Source organism: Dama dama, chromosome 12 (genome assembly GCF_033118175.1).
Source record: "Dama dama isolate Ldn47 chromosome 12, ASM3311817v1, whole genome shotgun sequence".
Lineage (NCBI taxonomy): Eukaryota > Metazoa > Chordata > Mammalia > Artiodactyla > Cervidae > Dama > Dama dama.
Genome location: NC_083692.1, coordinates 58,013,153 through 58,022,336, shown reverse-complemented (window position 1 = coordinate 58,022,336; position 9,184 = coordinate 58,013,153).

Genomic DNA, 9,184 nt, shown 5'->3' with positions numbered 1-9,184 from the left:
ATGCCCCAGAATCTTTTTGATCCCATTTCCACGTCTCATGTGTCTGTGTAATTTCAATCCTTAGCTGTTCCCTCGGAAGCACTGCTTCCCCATCACCTCCATACAAGTGATCTTCTTTTCTGAACTCAAGTATAGTGTTTCCAGTGATGGAATATAGTGTTTCCAGTGATGGCTTTGTTATCTTCTTCTGTGGGCCCATTGGACCTTCATCTACAATTCTTAAATTAACCTTTCCTTTTCCATCTCCCATGTTCCATGTCAGCATCATCTCAATTTAAGCCACATAGCACCCTCCTCCTAGAGGGTATCTCCTCCACCCTGCTTGAGCCCCATTCTAGGGATAGCTCCCCATCCTCTGGGCTCAGTGTAAGGTCACCTGCACAGAGACTCTGCCCCAGACCACCCTCTCTGAGTAGGGTCCTCCTCTTGTCATCTCTCTGGTCACTCTATTAACTTCCACCATAGCAGTTATCACCACCTGTAATTATTTATCTCTTATTTGTCTGTGATCTGATTTCCTGAATAAATTATAAGTGCCATAAAGCAGAACCCAAGTTTGTTCTGTTCAGCACTAAATACTCCAAGAACAGTGCTGACACATAGCAAGAGCATCGCAATTCTGTGGTGACTGAATGGATGGATTTCCCTGCCCCTCAGACCCTGAACTTCACAGACTTACTGACTTTCTCCTCTTGCTTTCTCTCCACATTGAATCTCAAGATTGTTAACTTTCTTGCTCAAAACCTTGCCTCTTTCTGGGTTATTATAGTTAGTCTTCTAACTAGTGGTCCATTGGATCTGTTCCCTTTACTGTCTTCATTGCTCATTACTAAAATATTTGTCATAACTATTACTTTTCATTTTCAAAAATCTTTACTTGTCTTGCACCTTAGCCAGTCATTGTGCCTTAGCCATCACATATCCTCCTGGGCCTTCTATCTAATCAAGTTGCATCTCAGTTGCACCATTTATACATTGTTAATATGCATGTGCCCATATATTCCATCACATGTACCCTCCTCCATATTCCCCTATCCATCAATAAGCCCCCACCTCCAGCCAGAGTTGGATCCTGCTCTCTCTGAATTCTCTGAAGATTTTTATTTATATTCTTCAGTGACATATTACTTTCTTCCTTGTACTGTGGTTGTTTATGTATACATTGTTTTCCTAAGCGGATTGACAATATCTCAACAAAAATATCTCACATGAATTTTTTTTGCATTTTGTTTACTCAGTGCCTAGAAATTTTTATATCAACAGATATTTGCTTAATAAGTGCACAGATGATGTAATAATCTCTAATGCAGATAAACTACATGAGTGGGATAAGACATACCAGGCACTGTGAAATGTGAGAGGGGGAACAAGTAAGATTCTGAGGTTTAGTCCATCATAGCTGTCCTCTCAGAGGATTTATCTACCATGGAGATGTTTCTCTTGAGGTCACCGGCTTCTGCTTTCCTTCCTTCTTCTTTGGCCCTTTAGCTGGCAGTGGGGACCCGAGCTCAGAGACCAGTGTCAGGGGTGGAGTCTGAGGACTGGCTTCACATCCTCATGTTTCACACCACTAGCTTAGCTGAGAGCCAATAGAACAACATTTGACTGAGATCAAAATGACCATAAGAAAATTAGATCTGTCCTGGAATTAGTCTGATGGGAAATAGAACAGTTACCAATTTTTCTTTATCTTCCTTTTTGTCTCTCCTTCTCAGACTTTCAGGTCTAAGTTCTGTTCAAATTATAAAACAGAATTTTATTTGTAATTAGAGAGGTTTTTGAAACCTAATTGATCTTTTTTCCCTTAAGGCTCAGAATCCTTTATTAGCAGAGCTTATAGCAGAGTGGAAAGCAGGTTGATCTCATGTACTGGTTCTGGTTAGTTGGTAGAGGCTTCCTGGAGTGCCATGTTTCTCAAATGATTTATCCTCTAGTATCCAAGTGTCACGATTCATTATTAATGTTTGCTGTGGCTGCAGCAGGAGGGAGTGGGCACATATGTTCTCCTGTTTGGTCAACATGTGATTGCTGAGTCCTTGCTGTCTGTCAGGCACTTTGCTGATCACTGGGGATGGGGGAACAAAAGGAAAGGAGTGATTCTGCCCACAGACTTGTGAGGAAGGCAGTCAAGTAAATTCCGCAAGTGTGAAGTCTTGAGATAGGAGAAGTTCATGGCGCTTTGGGAGTACATGATTGAAGAAACTTAAAAGTTAACCTTATAAAATGAAAATTAATCTGTTACTTATGAAAATTAATAAGTACCTTTATGAAAATTATTGTGTTTTACTTATGAAAATTAATGTTTCCAGGGTCACATAGCCAATAATTTGCAGAATTAAAAGTTTTACCCAAGATAGTCTTCCTTCACAGCTTCTGTTCCTATGTTATTATTATTATGATTTTTCACATCATATGAGATGAGAAATGGTATGCTAGAGTCAGCCTGTGCTGTCTCATGAGAAGTGATTGTGTATTTTCATAAATTTTGCATGTTTTTTTAAAAAAAATTTATCAGAGTTTTGTTCATTTAGAATATTGTGTTAGTTTCAAGTGTGCATTGAAGAGAAATTTTGCATGTTTTTTGATATAGTGTCAAGCTTGAAATCAGTCAGTGTGGGAGTATTTATACCAGAGAAATTGGCATCCACTCTAAATCAAATTTTTTTACTTCCCAAAGAGTTGGTTATTGAACATTTATTAGCATGCCACTGAATGTGCAATACTATCACATTCTTTAAAAATTCACAAAATACAATTGGATTTTTATAAAGATCCAGTGGATCTTCCCAACTGGTGCTAGTGGTAAAGAATCTACCTGCAATGTTGGAGATGCTAGTTCGATCTCTCAGTTTGGAAGATCCCCTGGAGAGGGAAACAGCAACCCACTCCAGTATTCTTACCTGGAAAATCCTATGGACAGAGGAACCTGTGGCTTAGGGTCCATAGGGTCACAAAGAGTCAGACATGACTGAGCATGCACATACAACAACAGTGGATCTGAAATTTTTGTAACATAGGAATCATTTGGGAATGTTTGTTAAACAGGTTTGGGTTCAATAGGTCTAGACTGAGAAAAGAAATTTGCATTAAAAAAAATTCAAGGTGATTAGATGCTGTCAGAAATGAGAACACACTTCAGGAAATTAAGTTTTCAAGTAATTATTTCATAAGAAAAGTGCAGGGTGACGTCCCTAGGTCAATGTGTCCAACTCTGTCTACACATTAGAAACACCTATGGGAGACAATACACAATATCAATGCCTGAGTTCCACCCCAAACCCGATTAAATCAGGATACTAATCATGGAATTGATGGCATGTGCCCATTGTATTTCAGACTTTCTATGGACAAGTTACTTCTCTTTGACTGTTGTTGCCCTCCCTCCCTATGTTTGAACTTGAGTGACTACTGCAATTATTTATGTCAGTGTGATCATTATATTTTGAGTATAATGGGTAGACAGGTTGGTTCTTTAGTTGATAGGTTTCAGATTGAGAGAATCACACCTGATTAGTCTAATCTGCACCCAGATGTAATTTAGAAGAGGAAATTCTGGATCTCCAATCTGAGCCTGATACTATAATGAGATGAAGCTATTGGAGATCATGGGACAGAAGGAGTATATTTTGTGTATGGGAGGATTGGAAATAAGAAATGATTGGAGGTTGGACTGTTGTAGATTAAAGATGGCCATAAAGTCTTTGGTACTCCTTCTACTAAGAAGTGGGATCTGTTTCCCCTCCCTGTGGTTCTTGTCTATGACTGCATTACCAACAGAGAATGGCAGAAGCAACACTGGGCCAGTTATGGGACTAATCTTGAAAAGGAAATGGCAATTGCCAGCAGTTTCCTGAGACTTGAGCTACCATGGAAGAAGTCTGCTATGTAAGAAAGCTGTATAGATTCACTGAGATAACATGAGAGAGAGACCAGATGGCCCTGCACTCCCATTTGTTCCCATCAATGCACCAGGTAAGTGAGTTAAGGCATCTTGCATCCTCCAAACCAGTCCACTTGCCAACTAAAACCCAGCCAGTAATCCTAGTTGACACCCCATGGAGCAGAAGAATCAGCTGGTTGAGGCTTCCTCAGATTCCTGTCCTTCAAAATTGTGAGATCTAATAAAATGGTTGTGGTTTTCAGCTAACTGAGTTTTGTGGTAGTTTGTTACACAGCACTAGATAACCAACACTCTCCCCTAGATGATTCTAACATGCAGTCTAGACTACTTCAGAAGTAGTCCTACCTAGACATCTACAGTGATTTTTTTCACTTAACCCCTTATGCATATATTATCCACCATTTACTTCATTTTTTGATTAAGTAATTACATGGCAAAAAGACATCTCATGCATTTGGGAGAAATAATCCATAACATTCAATAAAGTGTCATGGACTTATAAAGAGACCAAACACTGGAATATGAGTCTGGAAACCTTGACTTTATTCCCAGGTTGGACATTACTAGCTCTCATGACCTTAGGCTAGTTGTTTATCTTTTTTCAGTCTTATTTTTGATGTTTTGTAAAATGAGGAAGTTAGACTACATTGTCTCTAAGTTCCCTTTCTCTTACGGGATTTCTTGACAATATGATGATGTGTAGAATAGTAACTATCAATAGGGAGAGATTATTTTCATGAGAAACATGCTACTCATTAATCTACTTTTGATCACCACTGACTCAGTCTGGGTTTACGCCCAATAGCCAGGGGTGAAAAGTTTTGTGTCTACATCACTAGCACATCTTCAGACACTTAACTTCCTGAGTAAGTGTGCCAATCATAAATGCATAAAGTTCAAGAAGAAAGAAAAAATGAAGTAGAGCATCCATTCTTTCATCCCAGAAAATTCTGTAGACTCTTTGTCCTCCATGTGATTATGCTGGTCCAAAGACACTGTGCCATGGGCTCTTCCTGTGGCATGAGAGATACAGTAATGAAATTCATGTAAGTTTGGATTTACAATTTGGCAACAAATCCCTCTGAGTCTTCAGAACTTATCCACCTCGACTTAGTGACATGTTAAAAGCAGAAAGAAAGCCCTCTTTGTGTGGAAAACTGAAATGTGCTCCATCCCAGGACTATAAATATAGTCACTCACTTCCTCCAGCTCCAGTTAAGCCTTGCTGACCTTTCCCAAAGTGTTCTTTCTCGGCCTCCAATTAATGGCAGAGGATCTAACCCACTGCTGTTAACAATACGCATTACAATTGTCTGGAAAGATGAATAGTAGTAGCTTCTTGCAAAGTGAAACAGTTCCTTCAATTCCTTTATTTTTAAAATTCAGACATAACCTTGTGTAGAAGTTCATGTATCCTAGTAGTTAAAATTAAAGTCAGACTTTTTACATACCACAGGGAATCATCTAAAGAACTTACCCCCACCCATACTCACCCCCTGCTCACCCCAGAAAATCAAACCAAAGGGACTCTCCAGGAAGAATATTTCTGTTGTCTTTTTCTCTGGACAGAAAGCAGCAGTACAAAACATGAACTGCATGGTGTTTGCTTCCCTTGGGTGGCAGCTGCTAGAATGCAACATTGCCATTTGTATTCAAGGGACCTTTTATTCCCAACTGCTTGAGCCAAGCCACAGGACTTGCAAGAATGCTTGGGATGCTTCCTGTGAACTTAGAACACAAAGGCTCTGTGGTGTGGCTGTGAAATAGGAACCACTAAAGAGAGAAGAGATTAAAAGAACTTTTATTATGCTTGTAAGGCCATTGCTGTTCATGTACAGAGTATGTTGTGTATGCAGAAGATAGCTCATGTGTTTAAGAGGAGATATATATATATATATATATACATAATATGTACACATATATTATATAAATGTCATTTTTTGGAGACAATTGAAGTTATTGTTTTCAACATCTAACCGAAGAGTGTTGGAATGACTCAGTGGGCACCGAGCCATCATACCTATGATTGACCAAGTTCAACAAGGGAATCACGGAATTAAAGGAACCTGTGTTTTTCTTATTAATGGTTAAACCACGGCCCCTGATAAGAGCTCTTCAAAGTTTACAAATAGGAAAATGGTCACTCCAGCTAGAAATTATTCCAAAACAGACTCCCTGTTTCACATAATATTGAGCAATTTTGGTATGCCAGGGGCTCTGATGAAAGTTGTTTCCTATGAAACATTCAAATTGATAAGTTTCCAACTCATTCTGTTTCTTTTCAAAGGGCTGTGAAAAGGTCACCAGTAATACCACGTGGTACAAAAAGTGAAAGGTATGGAACATTTTCATTTACATCAAAGTCAGAGAAACCATCACACATGGTAAATGTCTTTGAGATGACTAATGCCTGCAGTTATAGCTTCTCTTTCATTAACCAAGGTTGTAGTGAAAAGTGAATTTGAGTTTATAGTTCATGGTCCTTAGCTGAAACATCATAGATTTAGGTGTTTAGAAATATAGCTATAATACAAACAAGACCTTGAGTTTCACCTGAAGTCAGTGATAGACTCTGTTAGCAACTTTTCCCCTTACCTATTTTTCCCAAATTACAGATGGATTTAAGAGCAGTTTGGGGTAAAGGGGACCCTGAGGATAGATTAATTTTCCTCAGTGTCATCTAACTAAAAAATAGCAGTCATATACAAGTAGAATGGTCTTTAGGTGTCAGGTTAGAGTTCTTGGTGAGATTGCTTATGTGGAAAGGAAATGCCTCTTGAACACACCTTCTTTGTGAGGGTGCTTTTAAGCTGTGTGATCTAAATAAGGTTTGTATACAGTACTCCCCTTCCAGGTCTGGAGACTATCAGCAAAGTAAGATTTGGTTGTTTAATTTTATAATATGCTATATAAGAGCAACAACAGCAACAATCTTTTAATTTAGAGAATCAAAAGTAGACAAGAAATTAGCAAAAAGGATTGAAACTGAGATACAGTAATGGCACTGTTATTCAAATTGATCCAGTTCTTACTGATGCAATATTGAAAAGAGAGTAGCAGAAATGCTGCCTTTGGTGAAGGTTTGGATTTAGAGGCTGAAACCCAGCTTCCTTTCCAGCTTGACCACATACACAGAGATGGTGCCTCAGGTGTGGATCCCAAGGCAGTTAAAAGTAAACCTGTGATTTATGTTTGCTTTTTTTTTTTCTTCCTGAAGAGCTTTTAAGTGTGATTAATTCGAACGTAATTCAGAAAAATTCCCTTTTCCTTTTGCAGACAGAAAGGTAGAGGAATTCATGATGATCTGGAAATAAATTCATCAGACATGAGGTCATTCTCCTGCTTAGACCTTTGCAAATGATGAGTTGAATGACCTTTCCCAGCACAAAACATGAGAACTAAGACCTGGAACTCAAAGACATCCAGGGCTCACGTTAATTGTTAACTTCATGATTTCCAAACACAGGGCTTACTCTTAAGCATCTCAAAAAACAGTTTTTTATTGACATAAGAGATGTAAAAATAACATGGCCTTGGGTATACAGATCATTGAGCCTGGTCAGGGCACCTATTGAACTACAGAATCAAGGACTCAGTCTCTGGGAGGACTTGAATTCTGTTTCCCAGGCATGCTGGGGGTATGGAGAGTGCCAAGGAAGCAGGCAAGTCCAAGGTCTCCGTGCCTGGTGCTCAACCCAGAAGATACTAGCTGACAGATCCAAAAGTCTTGTGACCATTTCTACTGCTGGCTTTTGCATTCATGAACAGACAAGTCACAAGAAAAAGATATAAAATAACTTTTATACCCACGAAATTGTTTACACTCACTCATAATTAGAGGACTACAGTGAAATTAACATCAATATACCATTTCTCGCCTATTTGATAGGCTAAAATTAATAAATTTGACAACATATTCTGTTGGTAAAGCTCTGGGGAAATAGGCATTCACATACATTGCCTGTTTGTTTGAAATAAACTACTACAACCTTTCTAGAGTGAAATTTTGCAATACCTTGCAAAACTACATAGGCACGCACTGTTTGACCCAGAAATTCCACTTTAAGAAATCTACTCCCAAATGCACTTCCCAACAATATGAAAATACATGTGTACAAGGTTGTCCACTGAAGCATCATTTATAATTGAACAGTATTAGAAACAATCTAAATGCCCATACATAGGAAAATGATTGAATAAACTAAGTCATTTACACATGGAGTACTATGTATCTATAAAAAGGAATAAGTAAAATCTATGAAATGGTAGGTAGTAATTCCAGGATAATATTGTCTAATGAAAAAAGTGAACTCCAAAGAATATCTATAGTATTATTCTTAACTTAAGGGAAAAAAAACCAGAATATTAAGAGCATGTACATATATCTGTTAATTTATGCATAAATAGTAATACAGCTCCAATAAAGCAGAAGGCAATGAGATTCATTACCTGTAGGAGGTGAATGAAAACAGGGTGGAAAGAATGTGCAATGGAAACAGACTAGTAGAGACAAGGCATGAACTGCACCTCTCTGAATACACCTTCCTGTATAGCTGTGATTTCTGGAACATTTCCCTCTCCCCCAGTAATTAATTAAATCCAACTAGGATGTTGGGAGAACCCCAGGTAGAACAAGTAGTAAGAAAAGACTAACCTATGCAACTTTGGAAAACTTACAGAGTGTATATTATAACACTAAAGGCAAGAAGAACTGTACATAGATATTGTAATCTAGTTGACAAATGTGTTTCTCATGGGGCAATGGTTTAGCAATTCTAAAACTATGTGTCTATTGAGATTGAACAAAAAATAAATACATTGTGAGTAAAGAGAGCTACACTTCTCAAAATGGCAACCCATCCCAGTATTCTTGCCTGAAAAATTCCATGGACAGAGGAGCCTGTCGGGCAACAGTCCATGGGGTCACAAGAGTCAGACATGACTGAGTGACTAAACCACCACCACCACACTTCTCATAGTAATTAATAGAAAAAAGTTACAATAAAGAAGGGGGGAAGCCAGAATTAACCCAGTGGTTAGAGCAGAAGGTATCAGCATAAGTTGATGACTCTTAATATATATACATACATATTATGTAATATAGATTACATATATATGTATACATACATACATGGATAAGATGAAGTAAATAGATTGTATATGTATGTGTAATATAGATGCCCATGTTTTCTAGCTCATATTTCCTATACATGATATCCCAGTAGCAGTGAGCAAACTTAGCACCTGAATCTTGGGTCCTAAATACCATTCTTCAAAAACGGA